Here is a 19837-nt window from a genome sequence, read left to right on the forward strand (position 1 = left end):
CATCAGAGTACTCAGATCTGAGCCGGCAGCTCCGTGGGCTTGAGGAGAGACAGGAGAGAGTAATGGAGATGAGGAAAGAGCAGCAATGCAAATTTTGTTGACAGACTGTTGCTGCAGCTGTTCTCCTTGCCTTTGAATTCAACAATGTTAGTGTCCCACTTCACTCATCTGTGAAGAAAAGGCCACATTTCATTTTTAAGTCCATTTTCACTCAACTGCACCGTCACAAGCTGTATTTTTTCATCCTGTTTGCAATTAAAATACCTTTAATTAGAGTCTCATACTAGTTGTAAACACGTGTGATTTAATTATTTCACAAACTGCTATGCTCAGATGTACTGTGAGTGCAGTTAACAGATACAAGTTCACTTTGATGTTGAATGCTACCCCTTTCTCTCTGCTTTCCTCTGTCTCTGCATAAAACATCATTTTGTACCCCCATTATGAAACGGCGCTCCTAATTGACGGGTTGTTGCTTGTTTATTTGATATATATTTACCAGCTGGGAGGTAATTGGGAAGCAGTAATTACCCAAGATGCAGTGCAGCGCTTAAGCAAAGGTGCTACCATGCTGATGAGTCTGGAGCACAGATGAAAGTATGCAGGTTACTATTATGATCCTAGCAAGCTGTTTAAACACTTGACAGCTGAGAGCAGAGATGGCTAATTGGGCCTGTGTCCCTTATACAGCCTCATTGTTTACTATGATGATGTACAGTGTGAGATCAAACACATGATACTTTCATCTTTTTTTGTACAATTGTTAATGGCATACCTTAGGAGATAATAGCGACAATAAAAGGCCAGTGGACGTAAGGGCCTTATGGATCTGTAGTCCATCCGGATGATGTAGCTCTCTCACTGATAATGGCCTTGTTAACTGAGATTCATTACTTCTTCATTCAGAGTCCCCTGGATATTGAGGAAGAGTGTTCTCAAACTATTGTTTTTGCTTCGGTGAAGTCATTCTGATGTGGTTTTGTGAGCTATTCATGGAAAGCGGTGACGGTATCTTCCCTGACTCCTGATGATTCAGTTGACCTGAGACTGGGGCGGCGCGGGTGGTATTTGACTTTTCTTTTGCTACTCAATTCCACTTTCACACCGAGTCTCGCTTTCTCTCTCTCTCACACACAGACTTGCTTTCAGTCTCCAGTTCACTCCCTCTGACAGTTCGAAACGCTCACCTTGTTTGTGTGCAGGCTGCTGTTGTTTGGTAGCCCGCTCTCCCAGTAGATCCTCAGATGTTGTTGTTGTTTGCCTGTATTGGTTGGAGTGTGTGACTTGCATTTGCCTGGGCTCCTTGGAGGGAGTTTGTTTTTGTTCTCAGTGTTGTAAACAGGGTGGGGCTCCATTCCCAAACCACTCAGTTGGAGATGGTTATTTTCACAGGAGTTATTTCTTTAATCATTTTGGTCAATAGATTAGCCAGGGCTGGAATTATGTGTTGAAGCAGATAATGTGGATAGCCATTTGCTGCATGTGCTGACTAGATAAACACTGTTGTTTTTGTGATTAAAGTAGTTTTGTTGATATCTCTAACTTTGGTACTACTGGATGATATTTTTTTATGCATCATTCTTTTTTTTCTTTTTTTTTGTAAACAAAGCAAAGTTACACAAAGTTACATTTTACCACAGTATAGTGTCTTCAGATGATACTGTCACAAATGAATTTAGACAAATTGAATGAAGTCTACACCCAGTTTTTTAAAATAACGTTAATTGTAATAAAATAATTTACATTTAAATGACTAAGATATGAATAGCAAGATAATAATGAAAAATTTAAAAGGAGATTGTGGAAAAACAGTGTATAATTTCCTATTTAATATTTCCATTGTGTGCAAAAGTATTTGACAGTTTCACGTATTTACTTGTTTTTTTTAATAATGTTTTTTTAAACCAGAAAAAAGATTTACGTTATTTTCAGCTGTTGTTTAATTGAGGGTTTTTTCAATAATATTTTAAATACCAAAAAGCCACAATGAACTCAAGTCCCAGCCACGTCCACAAAGCAATTATTATTAATTTCATTGTAGCCAATTGGCTGAACATGTCGTGTATTCAAGACGCAAGTTTGCAATTTACACAAAGTTGCTGAATTGTGGCGGGAAACAAAAAACCAGACGTTGAGACTCCTACGGCTATAGTTGTTTTGAAATAATTTTAGTCTCATATTTGACTTGTTCTAGACTCCCAGTCTGTATAATATTTCCGGGTTTGTGTTTATCAGGTGTAAAGTTGAGATCCACCAGAGATCCTTGTCAGGTATGATACATTTGTGGCTTTCACAGAGCGGCTCAGCATCAGAGGTTGCAAACGTGTGTAAAGTCCCTTTTCGATGGGAGGCGACAACCACACTGGCTGTCGGTTATCCTGCAAAAAGTAATCAAATGGCAGCAAACAAAGCAGTGCACTAACAACGTGTAATAGCGTCACACACGGCAAGTGGCACAGTAAAATGGACCGGAATTGAATTTGGTCAAATCTGTACCCTGAAATCTGAATGCAGGTTATGTCACCCTGCAGTATCAACACCGCAAAGTTACTGTCAGAGTTGTTAATCCTGAGACGAATGCTACAGTACTGTTATATCATCATGTAAGTCTAAACATTTCGTTGATTTGTTTAGTATGTGGGGTGACACTAATAGCGTTTCATGAAATTGGTGTCATGAAATTAGCAGTTGATCTATTCATATGCTGGTTTTATTTTTCCTGCAGCAGTTAGTTCAGGTATATAATTTATGGAATAGAGCTCTCTTAATAAAATTAAACAAAATATAGTAATGTAGTTTAAATAATGTACTTTTATTGTATCTTCAGTGCTGTCTGAATCGTGTAGAATGTGCTGTAGCAGCATTTCAGTGGCAGTATTTCTCTGTTTCCTAAGACCAGTCGACTTTCTCTCTTGACAGTAAGCGTGCACATGCACATTGTGCTCAGGTGACATAACAGCACGCTAGAACAACAGGCACATAGCTCATTTGTAAAACGTGACCTGTGAACAAAATGAGTGTTTACAGTGGCAAGAAAAAGACAGCAGCAAAAAGTAGTTGTAAAAAAGGACAGATCTTAGCCATCAGCTTCTTTACAAGATTTACATAAGCTCTTAAATATCTCTCATAAATCTGCAATTGCAGTTGATGTAAATGGGGACTTGGGTAATGCAGCTGGTCTAAAAAAAGATGGCGAGAGAACAAGAGAATGAGTGGGTGAGTCACAGAGAGAAACTAAACTAGAACTGAAACCTATTTGTTGCTTATTTTGTTCCAGGTAGTAGAGTTAAAAGCATGAGAAAAAGTGTAATTGTGTACTTAAGGAGTGATGTGAACAGCACGTCACTTTCAGGTCGCAGTCTCTGCAAAAGGTGACGCTGGGAACGCCAAATGCTGACTTTGTGTTTATAGCGACTTATGTACCGGTCAAGCTTACAACACATGAAACAGTGAGATTGAAAAGCAACCAAATTCTTTTCCCACGCCAGGTTTCCTACAAGACAAACAAACAGAAACAGAACACACCCACACACATACGTATTATTCATTTGACTGTATATACCTTTAATACTTTTGATAGAATCACTGAACGTATTTGGATAATTTCCTTAACTTTGGACTCGAGGCTGTAAATGACTAAATTTTGGAATTCAGAAATCAAAAGTCGAGGCCTCTCGAAACTAATGTCTCGTCATAACTCAAGAAGTCATATGCTGAGAATTTCACACAGAGTTTTTAACTGAATTGATGTCTTTTCAACTTCCCGTTCTGCAAAAACACTTTCTGGCAACTTTTTTCCCCAGGAATAGAAGGGGGAATTGTAACCATAATTCACATCTGTTGTGTTACTAAAACCACCTACACAAGGTGGGCTTGTGATTGGTTTTGTTTCTCTATTTATTTGTTTTTCTATTTTTAGCGTGATTACTCAAAAGGCTATGGATGGATGTGAGCTTAGCCTAATTTTAGCAGTGATTCCGTTTTGCATCCGTATCTGAGCTCTTGATCATTTCAGTTCATACTTTTTGAAACACCCGTCAAATCAAAATTAGAAGAGTAGCTGAAAATCATCTAGATGTACTCTAGAAAATATTAGAAAAGAATTCTAGATATTCTTTTGGGTCCAGGGTCTCACACAAGTCGTGCTTTCCTGTACTGTTTGAAAACTGACTAAAAGTCCAGACTTTGTGAATTGTAAGACTAATAAGAGCGTCTTACAATTCAGTACACTCAGTGTCATGCTCCACGGTTGCTTTCCTTCTAGCTCACGGCTGGTACAATTTACATTTTATAGTTTACAGCTTTTTGTCTAAAAATTTCTGCACCTGTTGTAAATGCTGTAAATGTAACTTAAGCAATTAGCTGTTTTGAGTTATTGGATATTTTTCTGAAAGCCTTTTCATGTTGTGCATAAGGGTGCATGATGTACAAGGTTTTAATGTGTTGACCGATCAATTTCTCACACTGAAAACAACTCATAGTGAGAAATGAGTAAATCAATCTTTTCATATCCTGCTACAGAGAGGAGCCGGGCCAGGCTTTTGAGTGCATTTCTGTGTACTTTATATGCAATTGTATGCAGAGATTGAAGGGCTAATTCAAAGAATTTTAATCACTCTGACAAACCCTCTTGCAGTGTCATCTTTTTTGCAAATGCCCTATAAAATGAATAGATGAGCAGTCTCTTTTTAGAGCATAATGGCTGCATTAGAATATGAGATGGATAGTAGATGAAAATTCTGAATCCTACATCTACGCTTTCTCTTTCACTCAGTCACTCTGATCTCTTTTATCAATAGTGATCCTGTTTAAAAGACCTTCCAGGGCACAGTGAAGTGTTTAGTTCAACCTCGCATAGACAGAGCAATGGAAAAAGCAGAGGTGAGAACAATTTGAGCAATAAATTTTAGAATAACTGGTGCAGGATTGACTGTTTCAGTACAGGATTAGCTAATGCATGATTTCATGCTCTAGAAGCAATAATAGATTTGTTTTGTTTTTGCCTTCAAATCCCTCCACCTTCATTGATTGCAAGGCCACACCCTCCTACCAGTGACCATCATAGTGACAGCTTTTTTTCCACCAAGTGAGATCATGCCATTGGAGACTGTGAGTTGTTCTCATCAGGGTCAACCACATAATGCCAGTCAATATGTAAACAAAGGTGGAGACAGTTTCTCATAGTCTAACTGACATTTTCTTGGCTGATGATTCATCTGAAGATGTCATCTCACAAAGTGTTTTCAGGGTGCTCTGTACTTAGAGAATGAATATTTCACTCAGTGATCTCTGTTCACCACATTCACTGCCATATGCAGCATATGTTAGTATCACAGGCTGTTCACGGCAGTTGACTTCTTGTCTGGACTCTGGTTCACTGTATTTCTGACATCAGAACAGAAGTTCTTGTCCAAACAAACTATTATTGCTGACAGAATGGACCTATTTATTTTTATTTTTCATTTTTATTTTTTACTATAAACTTTCCAGTCCCTAAAACAGAAGCAGAACCCCTGAAGAAATGGAGTGAACATCAGAAGTGGCTCTGATCATGTCCAAACAAACCCTGAATCTCTAAAGATAACAGATAAAATGTTGTTTAACTTATTCTCCACTGCTTTTTAAATACGATATTTCCTTCTCTAATTGGTGATATGCACAGATTTGAGCATTTAATTGCAATAGATGCACTATTTTCCTGTGACAGCCTCGGGTAAAAACAGTTAAAACACCCGTAAAATGAGTTTCAAAGCACTCCTGCAGCATCATCTAAAATGTTTATTCATACTGAATAGAAATCAGCATGTGTCGTTGAATGTGTCAGCTGACAAATGAAGAGAAACTTTAGTGTAGAGCTGCCAGAAATAAATATATTTCCATTTGATTTTTTAAACACACAAATAAAACCACGACAGTAAATGAGTATTCACCTCAAATTATTCAGTACAGGATGTTTTGGTTTGTGATGACACTTCCATTCGGTTTGCCCTGTGATTGATGTCAGAAGTATTTCAAAACAATAATGTAGAACGCACCACCAGAATCAACCTGAACATTTTTGCAGTTAGCAAGTTGTTTTTGATCAGATGACAGGTGGATGATTTTTATCAGATGGTGGCTACGCGCTGACTATTGAGAGAACAATTAACAGGCGCTGTATTATTTACTATAACATTGCCGTTATCAATACTGGGAAATAAGAAAACATACGCAGTAATAATTCACTTATAGCCACAGAGTTGTTATTGCTTCACCGGTGAATAATATGCTAATTATGTTGTGTTGAGGACAGCTCCACATAAGGAGTAAACATGGGCGCCTTGTATTTTCCCCCTCTTTTTTTTTGCTTCTTTAGATGTTGATTTGGTCAGTGGCAGCTAAAGGCATGTTTCTGATATAAAGAGCCCTGTTACTGAAGTTACAGGAGGCAAAGGAGTTTCCTTGCTTTCATGTTGTGAGAGTGAAACCACAGATATTTTTCTGCTTTCTCCGCTCGTGCTAATGTAAATGATTTGCATGGAGTTTGTCCCTGCTGATTAAGGCTGTTTGGACTGTTCTTCTTTGGAACCATGCCAATTGAATTTTCTGCCTTCTAACACGCTTGGAGAGTGGGGAATATGGTTCTCATTGGGGCCTGAGGCTTGATCTCCTTCTAGCCTCCCCCAGTCCTTTCACATCACTCTGACAATTAGCAAGCTCGACCATTCCCAAATGACACACGTAATTAAAGAGTTGGCATTATAATTACAATATGTTTATTGTCTGTTTATGGGTTCTGTGAAGTGCATAATGCACTTGGAGATTTCTTTGGTGTAAATGGATTTAGGGCTCTTAATATACTTGGTGGCAAATGTGATTTCATGTGGTTAATATCTTGAAAAACCTCCTTTATCAGCCCGCTAACAGTTGCTCGGTTTGTCACACATAAAACACAATTTTGGCTGAAAGAAAAAGGTGGCACCAGAAAAAAAATTATTTAGTCATGGGCTTTTAACAGGTACAACAGTAAATGCATGTTAAGTAAATGATGCAATTTATTTCGTTTTTCTCATTGCCAGATTGGCTGCCACGGGACCTCTGCCAGCTTTAAATAAGTGGTACACAGATGGTATTCACATGGTGCCCACTTGGTTACAAAACGGTCCCAGGGAATAAAGCCCTGCCACAACAACCATTAGGTCAGCTGGTGAGCCTGTTGCTTTTGCACTTTGCGTGTACAAATGGGTTAATGTTGTCTCATTGGGCCAAATTCTTTGGTTAGCACGGCTCGTTCTCCGGGGTCCAAAGTGAAATGGAAGATGCACTGGTAAGGAGAAGGGTGGGATAGAGAAATAGGAGAGAGATCCTCTCCTCTCCTCTCTTCTCCTCTCCTCTCCTCTCCTCTCCTCTCCTCTCCTCTCACTCTGCAGCTGTGCTGGTCTCCGGGCTTGCTGGCTTTTTGGAGAAGTGGTGAACTGTGTCATCTCCAGTCACTAACAACTAACAGCTGCAGCGCCAGCCGCTGCTGCAGATCGAGGGACAATGTGGAACCGATTTTCTAACATAGAGAAATAAATAAACAAAGCCTGTGGAAAAAAAAAAAAGAAACAATACCACAAACAACACACAGCTTATGCAAATGTGGGAAAATGTGTTCGGGAATCGATAAGCCCTATTTGTGTGCAAAGAGACTATAGGACAAGAGTGACCATTTTACCAGAGATCCACATAACCTGTGTGTGCTATTTTATTTGCAAGTGATACTTCAGAATATGTGTTTTTTTCTCCGTTACAGTATATGTCAAAGCTGCACATTATTAGTGTATTTGCTAGTGCATTCACTCGTAACATACCAGATGTTTGAAGCAAAGTTTTAGTCACTCTGGTGAGAAAGGAGTCAAACTTTCAGTGGGCTAAAGGTTGAGTATCATAACAAACTGCACACTCACATAGTTAATTAGAGATATTTATCAGGAAATAGTAAATCTATGTCAGCATCTTAAGCCCTTTTACTTTTGGTCTCATTTGCTGCTCTTATAAATTTGGGCATTCTGAGTGTTGCAAGAAAAATGAAAACTTAACATTGTTTAGCTTTTAATCCCAGTCACCTTGTAATTGTTTCTTTGTCATAAGCAGCTATTAGTATTGCTAGAAAATGGTAATGCTTTGAGAGACTCATCTCTTCCAGAGAATGGCTCTCTATCACACTCTCACATTCTTTTAAAAGGGAAAAGGAAGATGAATTTTGTCCATAAAGGCTGTATCACAAGGGCTTTTTATCCTAAATGGCTCTGGGGATTGTTATCTGTGGGAAGTGTGTCCTGCCTCCGTCGTGTTCAATCAAGTGTCCACTTAGCTGTGACTGGGAGTAATTGTTCCCAAGTGGGCCACACACTGACCTGTTAATGTCTGTGTTGACCCTGTAACCTTGTCAGCACGTCTTAGGGAGGAGTTTAAATCATGTGGATCTCCTCGGTGTCTTTACGCTACCGGGTCAAGTGGGCGTTGGTCCTGAAACACCACTCTCTTGTAATTGTCCCCGGTAGCATGGGTCAGCTAGGGGTGTTCCCAAAGATCGCCTCTTATTAAACGAGGTGCTGGGAGTGCTGTGACTTAATGGGTCAGGCCATTGATCCGATTCACCGCCAGTGTCCCAGTCTCTGCTCTGCGGCCCAGTTGGTGACTTGACTCTAGCTGATTTTAAGTTACACTAAACCAGAGAGCCATTTCACTTTGAATGTATCTTACTGAACCTTTCCCTTGAATTTCAGACTTTACACAGCAGTGATGTTCACACATGGGCCTCATAGGTATGTCTGACTCACGGTGTCAGAAGATTTAGGTAGTCCTGGGTGACAGAGCAAGCTTGACTGTACGTCTAGAGGAGGATGAAATATAACTTTTAGTTGTTTACTCATAAAGTTGCTTACTCATAATGTATAGTTAGATTCATAGAAAGCTATTTCTGATATTTTTGTATGATGCATGGATGCACTGATATATAGTCTGATTATGAATTTAGGTCAATTTTGGCACTGCTGACTAGTATTAGCATATTGATAAATAACCAAAAATAACCAGGATATTGTGGTCGAGTAGTATGTTATTTCTCGAAATGGAGAGGTCCTTGTTTACCTGGAACAAAGAGATAGCTAAATAGATACAAAATAAAAAGACTGGAAAATATCATTATTGGCCAAGCTATTGGCCAAATAGTTTTTTAAACATCAAATCATAAGAGCGCTCGAGAGCTCATGAAATCCCAGTCTATTTTAAAATCCCATTTGTCATACAGCGCGTAAATCCTATCATATTTGGATCTTCTCATGAAGCTGCTGAAGTCTGAGTGCTGTACTTTTGATGTGGCAAACTTGGCAGCAATCCTTGGCCGAAGTCACAAACTACCCTCTGTCGTCAAACTTGAAGTTAGGGGACCGTCTGAAAGCAAGTGCTTCAATTGAAGGGCATGGGGACACAATAGAGGAGCCATCAATCCATGAGGGGGGCTGTCTGTTGGGATCAACATTTTTTTGTGAGTAATGACAGGCATGCAACAGAGTAATCAGAAGGGTCTTATCTTGGGCCAATGGTAGGCCCAGGAATGTGGACGGCCTGTGGAAACAGCAGTCGCACTAATGGGGTTAGTTGAATTCCACACTGGTGAATTATGAAGAGCTGGGACGTTTGGGCTGTGGTTTGTTGTGTCTGGTTGGAAAGCTACACCGCTCCACACACAGAGTTATAGATTTGGTTTTTAACACGCTTTCTCATAGAGCAGGCCAATTAACTGGGAGCTGCACTGCTTTGCTGTGTTGCTAGAGACACAGCCACATTAAACAGCAAACATGTACACACATATATCACGGGGCAACAAGCCACACATGCAGCCGTGACTCCTGTGACAGGGACAAAACCAGATGTAATCTGTTATGCAGCCTCATTTGCATGATCTGAATTGTATATGGAAGTCATTAGCCTCTTTCCACTTGTTTATCTGGCTACAGATGAATGCTTCTGAGCTAAACAGGTTTTTAAATAAACTACATGCGTGTTGTGTTACAAGCTATTTTGGAATGTACAAGTGCTGTGACATTTATGTCAAAGACTATACAGTAATATAAAATATGTTACTCATGTTTCTGTTTTACACTCATCAAACCACTCAGAGTTGTGGCATTTTTCTTGTCATATCACGACGGTGATTAACGCCTATTACACAACCTTAATTATCCTTTTGTGTCACCTTGCTTATTTTGTTGTGTGATTTGGTAATGTTCTTTGCCGTTTTTCTTTTTTACATTTAAAGGATTATAAAGTATACGCTGTATAAAATCAATTCAGCATATTGTTATGTTGATATTGCAACTACTCAAAGGGAATATTGTAACATCTTTACTGGTTTAGGGTGAGACATAAACCACAGATACAAACACTTTTGATATTTTTCATTGTGTACCTGTCATAGTTTCTTATGTGCATGTTCTGATATGAAAGGAAGATAACTTGATATGCATGTAGGCCAAGAGATGCCAACAGGAATCAGTGTGTCATAACTTAACAAATACCTGTGGCTGAAGACCATCACGTTTACTTTTGACATTCCTTATGTCATTTCTGTACGCGTGGGCTCCGCGGACCGGGGTAGGGGCTTTCCCCACCTTTCACTTCCTGTTTGTAATCTTTGTATCTTTCCCCTTCCTTTTCTCTCTCTCTCTCTCTGTTTGTGTCCTCTGTGTGAAACCCCCGTGGTCCTGCCCTCAAGACCGTAAGCTGAAGTCTGATTGGAGGAATGGCGTGCCAATCGACCCTGCACCAGTGATCAGGGTATGTGGCAGTCCTCCCACTATAACTCTTCTCTTACTGCATACAGTAATGTGCCTGCTGTTTGTCTGTGAAGTGTCTTCAAAGCACTGTAAGATGTGACTTTTCGGCTTACGTGTTTCAAGCCATAACTGGTTTGAAACACATCCCAACAGAATATCGTGACTTTTTTAGCAGTTTCACTGTTAGGCTTCACTGGCTACTAAGCATGGATGTGAATGATAGGGACACAAATAGTTCTGGAGAGAGTTTACTGTTTTAGGGAAAATATCTAATTTTAGTGACCATTATTGCAATTATTTTAAATAAATAAACTTCAGCTCTGCATCTGTGAGGACTGGTCCCAGGCCTCTAAACTGCTGCCCTGCTTGTCCAGTTTTTGCCAGCAATTTAAAAAAGGTCTGAGGCTGCTCTTGTAAGTGGCTGTTTTCCCAGATGGAGAATCAGGACAGTCAATCAGGGGTACTTCACTACCCCCTATTCCTGGAGGTCCCAATTCAGACCTTTTAAATGGAAACTCTTAAAACAATGGTATGATATTGTTTGATTCAAGTATGAAGGATAATAATACAAAAGTTTAACCATGATTTGGGTAACATTTTGAGGGTGAAGTTGTCATTCTAGCTGCTCTGGCCATTACAACAATTTAAAATGTCCTTGAAACAGTGAAGTGATTAACTGAATAATAATAGTTGACACCTGATTTTTTTGATGAATTCAGAAAGAGTATGAAAGCATAAAAATTCACAGCTTCCTAAATATTTGCTGGTTTTCAAAGTCTTCTGTGAAAGTAGCTTGAATCTTTGTATCTTTGGGTTTTGGATTGCTGGTCAGACAAAACATGACATGTCCTTGAGCATCAGAACTTGATAATGGGAATTGTTTGCATTTTGTTAGAGATAATAAAATTAGCTGTTGCTCTGCTAGTCTGAAAGAATAACACAAATGACTGCTTTAATATAAAAAAAAAGCCTGTTCTTCTTCCAGAAAAATCCATACTTTTTGTTTTCGTGAATGTTATGTCCAGAAGTTTTTAGTGCCCCATTATAACAACAGTCTAAAATCAATAAATTGTTTAATATCTGTTAATGCAGCACGTCACGCGCTGTTTAAACGTTGCACCATCTGCTGCTTTCTGTTTGTGACTCTCCTTTGTTTTTTAATATCTTTGGTGTGAAGTAGTCTTTCCATCCCTCTTCACCTCTGTCTGCCCTGGGAGCCCTGATTGGCTGAACACTTTCTGCACTATAGTCTGGCTGCTTGCCAGCCATACTGCCAGTGGCTGCCGTGCCCCCTGATCAGAAGAGAATGTGACATTTGTGCAGAGGTAATGGAATCTGCGTGCAATTAAATCTCTGACTGTGAAGAGGAGTCTATCTCCTCCTGCTCCCCCCGTCTCCTGCCATTCCCAGCAGCAGGGGGGGTCAGGCACGATGATGAAACCATCCCAGCAGGCCCCTCGCTGTACTCTGTTTCCCAATCTCCATGTCAGGTTGTATTTTTTAACTTTGCCGCACTAGACCTGCCTCTATCTGGCAATTAATTACAGAAAATGTCCGTTAGGAATCTCTCCAAATATTGTATAAAAATTAATATTCAATTAGAAAGATTACGTTACACGGCGGTAACATTACCAGCGTTGTGGTGAATACTGCTGCAGGTGACAGTTGTTATTTAGTCGTGAGCGTTGTTGGGTAGTTAAGCATGGTTGGATGTGTTCTTTTCTTAGACGACTGGCACAGAGCGAGAAAGACAGAGAGGCAGAGGGCAGATTCATGCATGGATGAGAAAAGGGTCATATCTCTCTGCTCCTCTTTCTCTACTGGCCTGCCACTACACTTAACGCCTCATTTGTGGGCTTTGTGGCCAATGGCTTGAGTCTGCGATCTGTTGCCATAAAAGGCAGTTTTTTCCTCTCTGCTGATGGGGCACTTGCTTGTGGGTTAATACCAGACCCCCACTACAGGCAGACTCATATCTAATGGATAATGGATATGCGTATCCCCATCAGGACTGCTCATAAACATAAAACTCGCTGCTGCCATTGTATTGGTGGAGCTAGCTGAGAAGAACAGAGCAGCACCATGTGAGCATTTCCCTTGAACTTGTGTAGGAGTAGTTCATATCTGTGTTCCTTGTCCTCACAGGGTGGACCGAGATGCAGGATATCCAGGTCAAGGTTTGGCTAAATCCTCCCTTGTTGTTCACACCCTGTGTGGGTCTGTCCGAAAGGCACAATCTAAGGCTATACCTCCCTGCAGATCGGCCACTCGATCAACTATATAATGTGATTATTGAAATGGGAATTCATCTTCCTGTTCCTTCGAACAATGAAAGATTACAGTTTATTTTTTCACATTCTCCTGCTGAATGTCAGAGCCCAGCTTTAATGTGACTGGTTTCCTGTCACAGTTGACTCTTCTTTTCACGTTCAGCTTTCTCTGGTAATGTATTTTGTCATGATGAATTATTAATATCAGCGCTGGTTGAAGGGAGTGTTGTCTCAGAAAATATGAGAGTCACTCTGTTTCTTTTTATTCCTGCAACCAAGGGTTAATTTACACCAACAATCAAATGAACCTCCCCGTTTCCTTGCTGCCGTATGGATCGTGCTGAAAAGCTGCTGGTCTTAACTTTATTCGCTAACATCCTGCTAAACAACAGAGAGAGCCATTCCTGTTTTCCTCTGTTACAGATGGCTTTAGTGTGTTTTGCGATAAAGAGAAAAAGGCTTTGCTCGGGGAAGGAGAGAGAAGAGGCTTACGCCATTAGTGTCATTCGAATGGTGAATTAGATCAGACTGACAGATAGATGCGGAAAATTGTTTTAATTGTATAATTATCTCTGGTTAGCCACTTGTGCGGAAAAGTGCTGTGATGTGGGTGAAGGCCAGGGAAGAGCACATTTTGGCCTTTATGTGCTTATTTTGTCTTTGCACAGCAAATGAACAACAATTGGGGGTCCTAAGGATAAAACATAAACACACCCAAACGCACAGACACTCACACTCCCCCTGGGCAGGTTGAGACGTGCTCATTGAAATGCTGCCCTTTAAAGTAATGTGTCTGGCCAGTGAGCCTTCTCCTCAGGCAAAGAGGAAGGCGCCTGTAACTGTCTGATGAAGATGGCACAGCTTAGCACAAGTGTAACAGCTATGCACAACATTCGGAGGAGAAGGAGAGGCTGAATATATTTGTGGCATGCCTAACCACATTCAGCTGATTTCTGATCGGATGCAAAATAGTAGACTACGCGCAGATGGCAGTAAATACGTGGCTTCAACTGCCGCCTGCTTTGTGCATTTTTTTTCTTTTGTAAAACATTCCCATGAAAGAGTTTGCATGAAGGTCCTATCTTCAACTGCCAATTTGGTTGGAAAATATTGCTGTTTTAAACAGTGACGACTTACTGTTGCAACATGTGTTGCTGCATAGCGTCCGATTTATTAACGTAGTCTTAATTTGTTAATTCTTTTTCACTTAGATCATTATTTTAATAGTTTTGGACAGAAGCAATCTACCATTCCATCCTTTGGGCAAACATTGTCATTACTGTTGAAGTGTCAGCTGCTTTTACTGAATACTGCTGCTGTTTTAAAGCTTTTGTAGAGGTCTTGGGTTCAGATTTAAAGAAAATGTCCTGATCTTAATTCCAGTGCACTTTATCATTGAAAGAATTTGATGCAGTTTTCTAAAATACCTAATGCTCTGTTTGGTGTCCTCTAAATATATAATTGTCATTGTTTTGATTTGATAATCATTACCTTTTCATAGAGATAAAAGCATCCTGGCTGTAGCATATAGTCTTATTTCGACAGATCAGTTTCTGAGTGATTTTTTTTTCTAGCCCGGTGGGCAAAGCTAAGCCCAGGCCAAACACTGATGCCCTGCAGTCAGCAGCTGCATGCCATTTTCAGCTCAGCTCATTCAAGTGTAATAAAACAATGCAAGAAGTGCTGGAGGATTGCGGCCCTGGATGCTCTCACTCTTGAAATAGGACCACCTTTCGGGCAACCGTATAAACAGTAAGGGGAGCTGCTATCCTGTGAGTTTCTGTCGTTCATTTCATTCATCGGGCGTTCCTGTTCCTGCTTGTGTCCACGATCAGAAATATTTGATTATGTAACAGACCTACTGGTTTGTAATCATATCAAGAAAGACCTTCAATAGTTAATCAAAAAATGAATGTTTGCACACTGCACCAGTCTTGAAATCCACAGCGATTCATGGACTGTGAGCTTGTCATGTCTCAGTTGTTACCTTCGTCATGCTCTATTGTTCAGTTGCATCTCCTGTTATAATGCACAGGGGATTAGCAGGTAACAAGGCAGCAGCACTCCTCTGAGGATGTTGCGCGTGGCTTTGAATGTCTCGCACAATACAACATAAATGAGGCGGGGGTGGAGGGTGGGTGTCCCACCAAATGGTGATTTCCCAGCTACACAGGGAGCCTCCTCCTGGATAATGTGGTAATGAAAGGTGACAGGAAGGACTCAGGGTCTGGAACGAAGCCGGGGCAGCTGGTCAGAGCAGGAGTATAGGAAGTAGTGTGCACCCGGGCTAAAGTGCAGCGAGAAGCAAATTAAAGCTCATATCTGCCATCTCCCTCGCCTCCCTGCACTTTCCTGTTTGGACTTGAAGGTGATTGGGAGCCAAGGCGGTGACAGTTGACGGAAGCTGCGCGGAGGAGAGAGTATTTATTTACAGTGAGATGCAGCGATGCTTGTTCAGGATGCGGTTTCACGCAGGATGTGCACCCCCTTCTCCACCACCACCACCACACACACAGACACACACCTCCTCCCATCTTTCTCATCTCCACCCTTACACTACAATCCCCAGGTTTGATCAAGAATGGGAAGTGGGTTATTGGAGAGGAGGGGCTGGCCTGCTGCAAGCCAGGCAGCCTGCATTGTGTAAGAGGCTGGGTCTGGATCCAGCCAGCAGAGAGCTCACTCAGCGTGTCTTCCTGCCTAACCCAGGAGGTGGTACCAAAGTCAACATGGGTCACTGAAAAAAAGGAGTGTGTGAAGCACTAAGATTGTATTGTGTGACAGAGATTTTCTTGAGGTGTTACATAATCTAAGTAAAAAAAGGCAGTGAACAAAACGGAGCCTGTGAGAAAAGCTTACATTTAAAAGAGTGTGTGTTTTAAGAAAGTTCAAATGAGTGTGTCAGGTACCCTTCCAGGAATTCTACCTTGTAAAGCAGGGGTGGGCGGGTAAGGGTGGGGGTGGGGGTGTAAATCCCAATAATTACACTGTACACTGGTTGAAGTGCAATTACCATTGTTGTCACCCTATAATACACTATTCACTATTTTAGTAAACTGCTCATTTTAAAACATGCAAGTGTGTGCAACATCCTTTCATACCACCCAGGAGGAAATATCCTGAAACTATTAGTTGATTAGTCAGATAAAAGTGAACCTGCTGCAGGCACACCTTTTTTGCTTTTTCATTACCTTCCAACCTCGGCTTTCGTCTGGTAGGATATCAGATGGTGAGCATGTGAGTGTATTGAAAAGGTGAGCCGTTCTGATCTCTGCTCACTAGCTGTCATGTCGGCATTAATCCATCCAAAGTTTCAAAGGCAGGTTTTATGACCCGCCTTACGGCCTCATCTGTGTGGACAGCAGCATCTAAACTCTGGAGAACCTGCCACATAAAATCCACATCTGTTAAAGCCTAAATTGTAAAACAGCCCCCACATGTCCAGGCAGTGTTGAGTTAATAATATACTTAAAGTACAGCTCCCTGCAGCAACGGCAGCCATTGTCTTACATTCGCTTTTTTGGGCAAGACTTCCAGCTTTTTGAACCCCTTTTTGGACCTTCACAGACAATTTTTATTTATTTTTTTAATGTTTTTGACAAGTAAAGTTTAGTAGTGAGTCTCGTAGAATTATCCAGATTGAATTTGTAACAACTGAGTGCTGAAACCAACAGGAATGTTTGGATATACTACACTGAATCTGCTTTTACTTGGTAGCCCTGCTCGTGTAGTTAAAGATCAATATGAAAACGACAGACAATTTTTATTAAATCAGTAAGTAGGATTAGAAAGCAAAAGCAGGTATTATTCTCAGTCTTGAGGTTTGCCACCACCGTCCAATATATAAAGGATGATTAACACATCTGTGGGTGATGCAATTTAAACAGCAGTTGTCATTACAGATACACAGTTGCTACACACACGTTTGTCGTCACAGTCTCTAAAAGAGGAAGTATAGCTTCTCTTCGTTGGTGAATTCAATCATTGCTTCCATCAGTGCTCTCAGAAGTCAAATGTACTGCGCGCTAACAAGTGCTTTCTGTGCTTCTTTTATCCCTTTTAGTTAGCCGTGTGCTAGTCATTTCTGTCGTGGGACACATCTTCAAATCTGTGAAGGTAGCTATTGACCTGACAGGAGCAGCATGTGGATGTGACTCACATATACAGCAACATAAATTTCAGTACTGATTTGAGGTTTCTTCAAAGGCATCTGGCAAATAACCTAAGGGAGAACCACAGTGCGGCAGTCGAGGGGGAAAGATACATTTAGAATAACCATGAAAAGCAGACATTGTTGGTGGGAGGGCAGATGAGTAATGTAAGATAACCAGTTACCACATAGTTCTCTTTTAGGTGTCTCGTGTCAATGACTTCAGAACGTTGAGGATTTATTTAAATTAACAAGGTACAATTGACAGAAAATACATTTTAAATGTTATGTGACTCAGTAGCTAGTAGCTAGAGCTATCGTGTATTCTACATGTGTTTGTTAAATTGGTTTCACAAAGTGAAGTAAGTGTAGGCAGTAAAGTAAAAAGGTCAAAAAGTTTGGTGTGAGAAAGCTTTGTATTTTTATTTTTACTTTTGGCTGTGTGTGATGTCAGGTAGAGGGGATATTTTTAATATTGTATTCTAACAAAGTACAGCTGTGGCTATTAGTACAGCTCCACCCACCTGCTATTTATGACAGTTGGGGGGAGGGGTACATGAAGATTATTTTGAAGTGTACAAAAACAGTTTTATCAGAGAATAAGAACAAAAAATATGCAGTTCAAAATGAGCAGAAATTGGCACACTTTAATGTGAATTCCAAAAGTGAAATTTGGAATTAAAATTAGCAAATTAAAATTCACTAATGATGTTACAACACGCATGATTTGATCTAAAAGTCTTGACATAAATAGGCAATGGCTGTTAGTCTAGGACTTTCTGTCTGTGCTTTTGTAATATCTGTATTTATAGGAGTAAAAAGAATTTGCAAGAGCAATATACTGCAAAGTTTATTTCCATTCACAAACCAAACATTCCCTCTTTAAACAAGTCTATTTTTTAAAGAGGGAATTAGGAAGGTCAAATAGATTCAGATAGTATTGTTAAATGCTTTTATCGGGCCGGCAGACTCAGCAACAACACATGTAACTGCTCTAGACGTAGAGGGAACAGTCTTAAAGTCTTTTTATTCATCTATGGCAGTGTATGTAATAGATGACGACAGCGTGGTTACCTCTTCTTTGAATTGGTTTGGATTTTCTATTTACTGCTATACACAATGCTGTGTATAGTTGGGTCTTAGACTAATTGATGTTTTGGAAGATGAGTCCAATTGAATGAGTCATTAGGCCTATTACCAGAGTTTTATTAAATGCCCCCACCCAAAAGGGGGGAAAAAGTCCGCTCTGGAATATTTCCTTCCTAGAATAACAGGCGCTTGGATTGGTAAAAGGCAGATAATATATGTGTGAGATTGATCAGTGAGTAGCGACCCCATTATCTCCTGAGATGTTAATTACACTGTGCTCAGCTTGCATGTCAAAAGGCAGATAATTGAAGAAGGTAAAAGATGTGCCACACTTTATTTATGCTTTCACTTGCTGGTAGAGGATTTGCTCTCTCTTGTATGTCCTCTTCCCTCCTCATCTTTCTTCTCTCCCTTTTTTGTCTGCAGTGTATTTATTCTTCGGTAATATCACATTGTCATATAGCTGATACATTTTTGGAGTTATTATTCACAGTCCTCACTGTGACAAATGTTCTGTCCTGTCTCTGTGTCACAGCTGTCTGCAGGGGCTGTAAAAATCCTAAAATGATTTAAATGAAATTACCTGAATTCAAGACCTTTAAAGGTTCTTGTATTTAGATGTTAGATAAATAGTTTTTTTTGGACCTCCTGAAGATCTCTGTGCTGCATTTTTTCCCCTCATTTTTTTATGTGTCACTTAAGCCTGTGGACACATTGATAATTGCAATCTGTTTCTCAAATCAGTAAAGTGGAGTACAACCTCTTACAGGCCATCAAACTGAGGGAAGCTGCAACTTCTTAAACCTTATTAAATGTCTTAAACGTCATTGCCAGTTCTAGCTGTTTAGTCTTGGATTGTGATTCATGGAAAGTAACTTTGCATGATTCACAGTTTAAAATATTTCTTATTCATCATATACCGGGCCTTTTTGGAGCCCACCAGTTTTCTTTTAAGCAAACTTTCGTCTGATCGGTTACCCTGAGATAACCATATTATTTCTCTCATTGGCTTCATACAGGTCAGTGAGCAGAAAATAGCTGTCTGAAACTGAGAGTTTAAACCAGTGGTTTGCAGTTATTGCTTAATTCTTTGACCTGATTTCGTGAAAACCTGGTCATGGTTACTAGGAACATTCACCACTCCATCAGTGTACATTTGTTAGAAAATAAATAAAGACATTACAAGTCCTGTTTAAAATTAGCTGTGATTTACTGTACTAGGATAATGCTGTGTAAAAATACACATGAACCATATATATATGCTTGTGCTGCAGTGGCTACAGCTGTTAAAGCATGAGCCAGAGTGTTGGAGAATGACAGACGAGTAAAAGAATGATGATGGAAACATTTTTGGGGGAGTTTTAGTACTTTTATCCGGCACTGGAATTACAGCATCTGTCCAGCGCAGTCTTCCCAGGTGTACATTGAGATGAGTCTGTGAGAAGCAACAGAAACTTTTTTGCAAAAATACTGTTGCTATTGTCTTTTTGTTCTTTCTTTTCTTTTCTTTTTTTTTTAAACATTGT

At 40.1% G+C, this 19837-nt stretch overlaps 1 protein-coding gene across 16 annotated transcripts in view; it reads left to right on the forward strand.

Annotated features, from left to right (window-relative positions):
- Positions 1-19837, forward strand: part of foxp1b (forkhead box P1b) — a 146536-nt gene that overhangs the window by 6361 nt on the left and 120338 nt on the right. For 11 of the 16 annotated variants that reach the window (XR_005613067.1, XM_039612102.1, XM_039612088.1 and 8 more), the window contains exon 3: positions 10742-10803. The exons of the other annotated variants lie outside the window; for them this stretch is intronic. The gene's annotated coding sequence lies outside the window, so the exon portion shown is untranslated. The remainder of the gene's footprint in view (positions 1-10741; positions 10804-19837) is intronic. 16 annotated transcript variants of the gene reach the window in all.

The sequence above is a fragment of the Oreochromis aureus genome, linkage group 5 (genome assembly GCF_013358895.1).
Source record: "Oreochromis aureus strain Israel breed Guangdong linkage group 5, ZZ_aureus, whole genome shotgun sequence".
Taxonomy (NCBI): Eukaryota; Metazoa; Chordata; class Actinopteri; order Cichliformes; family Cichlidae; genus Oreochromis; species Oreochromis aureus.